The 8,392-nt window shown below is 42.4% G+C and overlaps 1 non-coding gene across 1 annotated transcript; it reads left to right on the top strand.

Annotated features, from left to right (window-relative positions):
* The first annotated feature begins 7,173 nt into the window (after window positions 1-7,173).
* Trnas-cga (transfer RNA serine (anticodon CGA)) lies at window positions 7,174-7,247 on the top strand. The gene has a single exon. It is a non-coding gene; the product is annotated as a tRNA-Ser (tRNA).
* The last annotated feature ends 1,145 nt before the right edge of the window (window positions 7,248-8,392 follow it).

Genomic DNA, 8,392 nt, shown 5'->3' with positions numbered 1-8,392 from the left:
AACAAAGGTAAATAAATAAATGAAACATTTTGATCTGAGTAACCTTCCAATTGTCTGTTAACAAAAAATTTTCCTCAGCGATACTATTCAGCTTTTTATTCAAACTAAACCAATCTTGAGCTAAATGTAGTTTCAGATGGAATCAAATTATACGTGTAAGTCAGTCAGACTTGTGCACAACAAGTTTCGTTGCAATCGTTTCTATGAAAGTACAAACAAAATGCTACTTATATAACATTTTCGGAATTAGACGACGCTTCTTCTACATTTTTCCGAGTTGGTGATTTCCTCTTTTTTCGCTGAGGTGCTAAGTGCCTAGGAAGATCAAAAATTATATATATGAACATAGTAACTGTTCTCGAAAGAACAGCTACCATTAATGACCGTGTATTTTCTCTGGAATGAATGATAATTAATTGAAACCCCCAGCTGCCGACAGGTGTTGTTGATATACCTCGATGGTGACAGCTGAAAATGTGTGCCACGACCAGGATTCGAACCCGGTATCTCCTGCTTACATGGCAGACGCTCTATCTATCTGAGCCACCGAGGACAAAGACGAACAGCACGACTGCAGGGACTTAGCCCTTGCACGCTCTCTGTGTGAAATTTAAGAGGATGCTTTCTTCTTCAAATGCGCCGCTATTTCGGCTTGCTCCTAACTATCATATGAACAGTAGTCACAATCTCATAAACAATTTTTCAACAAAATCCCCAAACAGAGTAATTAATATCTCTCAAATATCTGTACCCGGTTTGTCTCCCCGTACATAATTTTCATGACGTAATCGGTAGACTGACTACATACCGACGCTTCAAACTCGTTAATTTATCTGAAATTCAACTGAGGCGCTATAAATAGTTTAGGGGACGACTTCTGTTCCCTTCTCGGACATAAAGGAAAACTTCATCGATTTACTAACAAAGCTATTCAACTCTACAACAAATATACTACCCTAAAGATAGGAAATGTAAGCAGGAAGGCTGTACCCTGGCTAACTGAGGAACTAGAGACGCTGTATATCGGGCATACAAACAGTGCCCCACAGGTGAAAATCAATCCGCTTACAAGCAGAAGCAGGAAAGAGTCGGCCAAGAGGCGACAGATGTAAAACGCAGGCATGGCCAGAAATTAACGTACAACAGAAATAGACCAGTTGACCTACAGGAAAAGCTGCGTGGTCTTGGTGTAGGCAAAGTAAAAGCTGTAGTTGTTCCAACTGTCCCACCCGAAAAAATGAATCGATATTTCACATTACCTCGGAACACAATTGAACTACAAACAAAACAGAGACTCACTGATTATCTCAAGGGAGTAAACGACTCTAGCCACGAAAAGTTGTATCTATAGCATGTTACTTGCAGTGTGGTAAAAAATGCAATCAAGAGTATCGGATCAGTGTCTACCGGACACGATGGCATCGCAGTCCAATGGTGAAGCTTATTATTGAGCCACTACTGCCCACTATAACAGACGTATTGGACCACTCTTTAACTACAAATACTTTCCCTGTGCCCCCAGCTGCCGACAGGTGTTGTTGTTACTAAAATAATTTATTACTTGCGCTATTATTGTGCCTCATATACACAAAATTCCCCATTATGACATCACCTAAAGTAACATGAATCACAAGTTGTCCTTAGCACACCCTTACAAAAATCAGTTTTTCAACGGATATTAGAAGATCATGTCAGGTACAGCTTATTCGGTGAATGAACTACCGACAGCAAGATAAAGAGATTTCACAAACAGAACGCAAGCTATTTCTAAGAATCGTATTCTTTGAGAGTCAGTCTGCCCTGAGCTAGACAGATTTGCACTAGCCAACGTGGCTCGCCCACTGCCAGCATTTCGTAGTGCATAACACACACCCACACACACACACACACACACACACACACACATATATATATATATATATATATATATATATATATATATGGGTGTGTGTGTGTGTGTGTGTGTGTGTGTGTGTGTGTGTGTGTGTGTGTGTGTGTGTGTGTCCGGAAACGCTTAATTTCCATGTTAGAGCTCATTTTAGTTTCGTCAGTATGTACTGTACTTCCTCGATTCACCGCCATGATTTCGTACGGGATACTCTACCTGTGCTGCTAGAACATGTGCCTTTACAAGTACAACACAACATGTGGTTCATGCAAGATGGATCTCCTGCACATTTCAGTCGAAGTGTTCGTATGCTTCTCAACAACATATTCGGTGACCGATGGATTGGTAGAGGCGGACCAATTTCATGGCCTCCACGCTCTCCTGACCTCAACCCTCTTGACTTTCATTTATGGGGGCATTTGAAAGCTCTTGTCTACGCAACCCCGGTACCAAATGTAGAGACTCTTCGTGCTCGTATTGTGGACGGCTGTGATACAATACGCCATTCTCCAGGGCTGCATCAGCGCATCAGAGATTCCATGCGACGGAGGGTGGATGCATGTATCCTCGCTAACGGAGGACATTTTGAACATTTCCTGTAACAAAGTGTTTGAAGTCACGCTGGTGCGTTCTGTTGCTGTGTGTTTCTATTCCATGATTAATGTGATTTGAAGAGAAGTAATAAAATGAGCTCTAACGTGGAAAGTAAGCGTTTCCGGACACATGTCCACATAACATAATTTCTTTCTTTGTGTGTGAGGAATGTTTCCTGAAAGTTTGGCCGTACTTTTTTCTAACGCCCTAAATGATGATGTGCTACAGACGCGAAATTTAATCGACAAGAAGAAGATGCTGTGATATGCAAGTGAATAGCTTTTCAGAGCATTCACACAAGGTTGGCGCCGGTGGCGACACCTACAACGTGCTGACACGAGGAAAGTTTCCAACCGATTTCTCATACACAAACAGCAGTTGACAGTCGTTGCCTGGTGAAACGTTGTTGTGATGCCTCGTGTAGGGTGGAGAAATGCGTACCATCACGTTTCCGACTTTGATAAAGGTCGGATTGTAGCCTATCGGGATTGCGGTTTATCGTATCGCGACATTGCTGCTCGCGTTGGTCGAGATCCAATGACTGTTAGCAGAATATGGAATCGGTGGGTTCAGGAGGGTAATACGGAACGCCGTGCTGGTTCCCAACGGCCTCGTATCACTAGCAGTCGAGATGACAAGCATCTTATCCACATGGCTGTAACGGATCGCGCAGCCACGTCTCGATCCCTGAGTAAACAGATGTGGACGTTTGCAAGACAACAACCATCTGCACGAAAAGTTCGACGACGTTTATAGCAGCATGGACTATCAGCTCGGAGACCATGGCTGCCGTTACCCTTGACGCTACATCACAGACAGGAGCGCCTGCGATGGTGTACTTAACGACGAACCTGGGAGCACGAATGGCAAAACGTCATTTTTTCGGATGAATCCAGATTCTGTTTACAGCATCATGATGGTCGCATCCGTGTTTGGGGACATCGCGGTGAACGTACATTGGAAGCGTGTGTTCGTCATCGCCATACTGGCGTATCACCCGGCGTGATGGTATGGGGTGTCATTGGTTACACGTCTCGGTCACCTCTTGTTCGCATTGACGGCACTTTGAACAGTGGACGTTACATTTCAGATGCGTTACGATCCGTGGCTCTACCCTTCATTCGATCCCTGCGAAACCCTACATTTCAACAGGATAATACACGACCGCATGTTGCAGATCCTGTACGGGCCTTTCTGGATACAGAGAATGTTCGACTGCTGTCCTGGCCAGCACATTCTTCCGATCTCTCACCAACTGAAAACGTCTGATCAATGGTGGCCGAGCAACTGGCTCGTCACAATACGCCAGTCACTACTCTTTGATGACCTGTGGTATCGAGTTGAACCTGCATGGTCAGCTGTACCTGTACACGCCATCCAAGCTCTGTTTGACTCAATGCCCAGGCTTATCAAGGCCGTTATTATTGCCAGAGGTGGCTGTTCTGGGTACTGATTTATCAGGATCTATGCACCCAAATTGCGTGAAAATGTAATCACTAGTCAGTTCACGTGTAATATATTTGTCCAATGTGTTATATATATTCTCAGCATGTGTAAAAGCAGGCACTTTCAACAACACATTATTTCACGCTATAAGACAGAACATCCTATCCGTACCATAGTCATGGGCAGATGAATAAGAAGCCTTCATTATTGTTCTGCTTTTATATGGCCAATGACTTTGGCCCTGATTACCTCGTTGGCTGGGCCCTCTTGCTCTTATTAACCTTATTATGTACACTATCACAGCAGATCACATAACGAAAGTCAATCAGTAGGTTCAAAGGTGAGAGAAAAAATCAATTGCAGATAACTGAGTAGAAACATACCGAATCTATAGAATTTTGCAAATATCCAAATATAATGGACAACTTTCATCAGAGTCTCTTAAAACAGGAGAACAGGCTATAAACTTTTTTATGAACTAAAAAGAAGAACACATTCCAAGCTGACCGCTTTTCATAACCTCTACTGCTAGGAAGTCGTAATTATTTGCAAGTACAATCAGAAATAAAATATTTCAATAACGACTAAATAGCAGAAAATTTATTTGATGAATAGTCTTGATAAATTTCAACATGTTCCTCCCATAATTATCATCAATGTCTTTGAGGGTAATTTTATTATATGATATTGATTAACAACATTAGTAATAATTTTATACGCGCAACACTGATTTTGTAAAATGTGAGAAGTTCCCAGGAATGATACCTGAAAGATGTTATCCATATCGAAGACATGATTGTAATATGATTTAAATTATGTACAATTAACAGTAGAAGTTGTGCAAAATATTTAGATTGAAAAAGCTCTTGCATAAGAGACAAATGTAAATCGTCATAAAAATGAAATGACTTAGTCAAAGCTATTGCCTCACTGTTGTCGTGATGTAAGTGAACATCAACAGCTAATATGTGAAAGTAATACAAAATACAAAAATATGATATTAAATAGTGTAAAATGTTAACTCAAGACCTCGCTGTGGATGTGATGTAACTGAAACATACGTAGCTAGCATATCAATAGAATTACTGTAAGAAGCTTAAGCTTAAGGTTGCTCTCAATAGCTAACTTACAGGTATGTAATTTACGTGTACTATCTTAACTATTTTATAAATCTGAGCACCCATCTCATTCATGCTCTTCTTTGGGGTAGAATTGTATATACCAAAAAACGGAAGATTATTGTTTTGGCAACTTCATCATGGTCGCATGAAGTACACATTAAATGTGTAAAATCACTAAGTTGATGGAGATAATCTATACAGAAAAGATCAAACAACTCTTAATGCTCGAGACCCGATTATTTATCACACCAACGATATTACTGCAAAGCATTATGAAGTGGCTTCCAGTATAGCCTAGTGATACACAAAATTTGCCTCAGGTGGCATGTGCAGTTGCTTAGCTAATGTTGTAATTACCAAGGCTCAGTACGTGAGAGCATTAATGAATGAAGATGGTCCACAGTGCTAGAGAATTGGTCCTTGTCTTGTTAAATTAATGTAGATGAAGTTACAAGTGTCATGCAACACATAACAGTTCGCCATCTGTGAAACATAGAAGGATAAGTGTTGTGTACATAGTTCCGCGTAGTCAATGCGTACACAACTTTCCCAATAGAGCGCGCCCCACTAAGCACAACAGTGCAGGCACAGCGTTCGTCCGTCTCCGCACTACGAGATGGCGCTGTCTTAGAGACGGACCAAATTCTGCTTCCGCCGACCCGCATATTAATATGTCTCGCAGCCAATGAGATTGCTGCTGACGTAGAACCTTTTCTCCTCGTGGATCACACTCGTGCAGTGATATCTGAATGCTCGATGTATTATAACGAGTGTACAGACCTCCGATTAGTCAGTCTGCATTTGTCTGCATTAGTCTGCATTTTTCTGTACCAGTCTATAGTCAAGTTTCAGTCTGCGCCTAATAAGATTACCATATCCCTGTACGTAGCCATGAAGATAAATGAATAGACACTTTGTCAAGTATCACAGATATGTGAGAGTAAGATTAACGTCCCAAGACCAAAGGAACTTCAGATTGTCAGTTGTAAACTGCATCTAGAATGAAGTTACGTTATGTCTTTGCTTTTTATTATGTTAATAAATGTGTGTGAATATTAATCCAGTTCTGTTTAAAGTTGGTCACCGTCAATCTGCTACTCTAAGTGTACAAGTGGCATTTCTATCGTCTGACCTAACGGCAGAAGATAAACACGCCACGATAAGACCAAGAGACATATTGCTGACACTCGCCTACTTCCTTAGAACGACAAATCAAATAATCTGATGGTGTGCGTATCAAAGGTCTTACAGTATGCACACCACAATAAGAAATGAGCTTGTATTTATAAACTTGAAGTAGCAGACATACACATTATTCGTTAGTGTAACAAGGAATGGCTGATCTTTTAGTGGCTCCAGAATTACCTTCCATGCCGTTTGGTGGCTTTAGGAGTATGATGTAGATTTATGGCGCGTGCTCAAAGACAGGACGCTAATCGTTATCTTTGGCGCATCAAGTATACGGAAAGTATTAAAGTATACACTACAATGACAATATTTCGTTTCATTACTATCAGGGTTGTGTACTTCTGCTTAACTACATAATTTGTACTGAATTTAATTGATGAAAGGTGCGAATCAGAAATAAAGATTTTATATTTCCGTTACCTTTATAATATTATTGTTGTATCTCGGGCAGACAATTGTTTTACGTTGGAAGGGCGCAGTAACTTTGTTATTTTCTGCAGATTGTCTCTTTTCTGCTTGCGTTTTCTTAGATTTTTTATCATACCAGGGGAAAAGTTCACACTGTGAATGGATTTGACGCCGGCCGGGGTGGCCGAGCGGTTCTAGGCGCTACAGTCTGGAACCGCGCGACCGCTACGGTCGCAGGTTCGAATCCTGCCTCGGGCATGGATGTGTGTGATGAAACTTCCTGGCAGATTAAAACTGTGTGCCCGACCGAGACTCGAACTCGGGACCTTTGCCTTTCGCGGGCAAGTGCTCTACCACTGAGCTACCGAAGCACGACTCACGACCGGTACTCACAGCTTTACTTCTGCCAGTACCTCGTCTCCTACCTTCCAAACTTTACAGAAGCTCTCCTGCGAACCTTGCAGAAGTTTGGAAGGTAGGAGACGAGGTACTGGCAGAAGTAAAGCTGTGAGTACCGGTCGTGAGTCGTGCTTCGGTAGCTCAGTGGTAGAGCACTTGCCCCCGAAAGGCAAAGGTCCCGAGTTCGAGTCTCGGTCGGGCACACAGTTTTAATCTGCCAGGAAGTTTCATATCAGCGCACACTCCGCTGCAGAGTGAAAATCTCATTCTGGAAACATCCCCCAGGCTGTGGCTAAGCCATGTCTCCGCAATATCCTTTCTTTCAGGAGTGCTAGTTCTGCAAGGTTCGCAGGAGAGCTTCTGTAAAGTCTGGAAGGTAGGAGACGAGGTACTGGCAGAAGTAAAGCTGTGAGTACCGGTCGTGAGTCGTGCTTCGGTAGCTCAGTGGTAGAGCACTTGCCCGCGAAAGGCAAAGGTCCCGAGTTCGAGTCTCGGTCGGGCACACAGTTTTAATCTGCCAGGAAGTTTCATATCAGCGCACACTCCGCTGCAGAGTGAAAATCTCATTCTGATGTGTGTGATGTCCTTAGGTTATCTTGGTTTAAGTAGGGGACTGATGACTGCAGAAGTTAAGTCCCATAGTGTTCAGAGTCATTTGAACCATTTTTTGAATGGATTTGACTTTTATTCGCATTTTATTACGCTCGATATTCAACATATTACGTACCTTTACCCACCTTTCCTAAACGTGGATGATTGCTTGGTTGTGTGAACGTCTGTGTAAATACGAACGCACGCACATCGATAAATTTAGATGGGCCTCTTCGGTCCCGTCTTTGGGCCTTGGAATGGCCGTAGGATCTTTTCCCGGAGGCTACGTTGTGTCGGCAGTCTAGCGGGTGCGAGCAGATGGGGGAAGCTCGGTCTGCTTGTTCATTCTTAACGAGTGGCTTCACGATTGGTTCCTTGAAGATCGCTGCGCAAGAAAAACGATTGCTTCAATTTTTTATGCTTAGGAAATACTGAAATGAGAAACCAGCTGCTGTGTCTGCTGTCTCCTGACTGGAGGAGCCTCTCGGAAAACTGAAAAATCACTTTGTCGACTGGTCAGTTCGCCACTTCCAAGTTTTTATCTGTCTCTTTCCTCGGAGTTGCTACAGACTGAAAGTTGTTCAGATGCAGCAAACGCTGTTCGGGATCTGTTTAGTGTGACTGCCACTGCTGTACTCACTAGAAATGTGATTTTAGTTGTCAGATAGTAAGTGTTACCATGTTAGGAAGTATCTACGATTTTTAATTAATTTGTCAGAAGCACTTTTTGGACACTTCGTGAGTGATAAATATCTGA

This window comes from Schistocerca nitens, chromosome 2 (genome assembly GCF_023898315.1).
Source record: "Schistocerca nitens isolate TAMUIC-IGC-003100 chromosome 2, iqSchNite1.1, whole genome shotgun sequence".
NCBI classification, from domain to species: Eukaryota; Metazoa; Arthropoda; class Insecta; order Orthoptera; family Acrididae; genus Schistocerca; species Schistocerca nitens.
The sequence above is the reverse complement of the archived record's forward strand: the minus strand, read 5'-3'. Positions and strand labels throughout refer to the sequence as shown.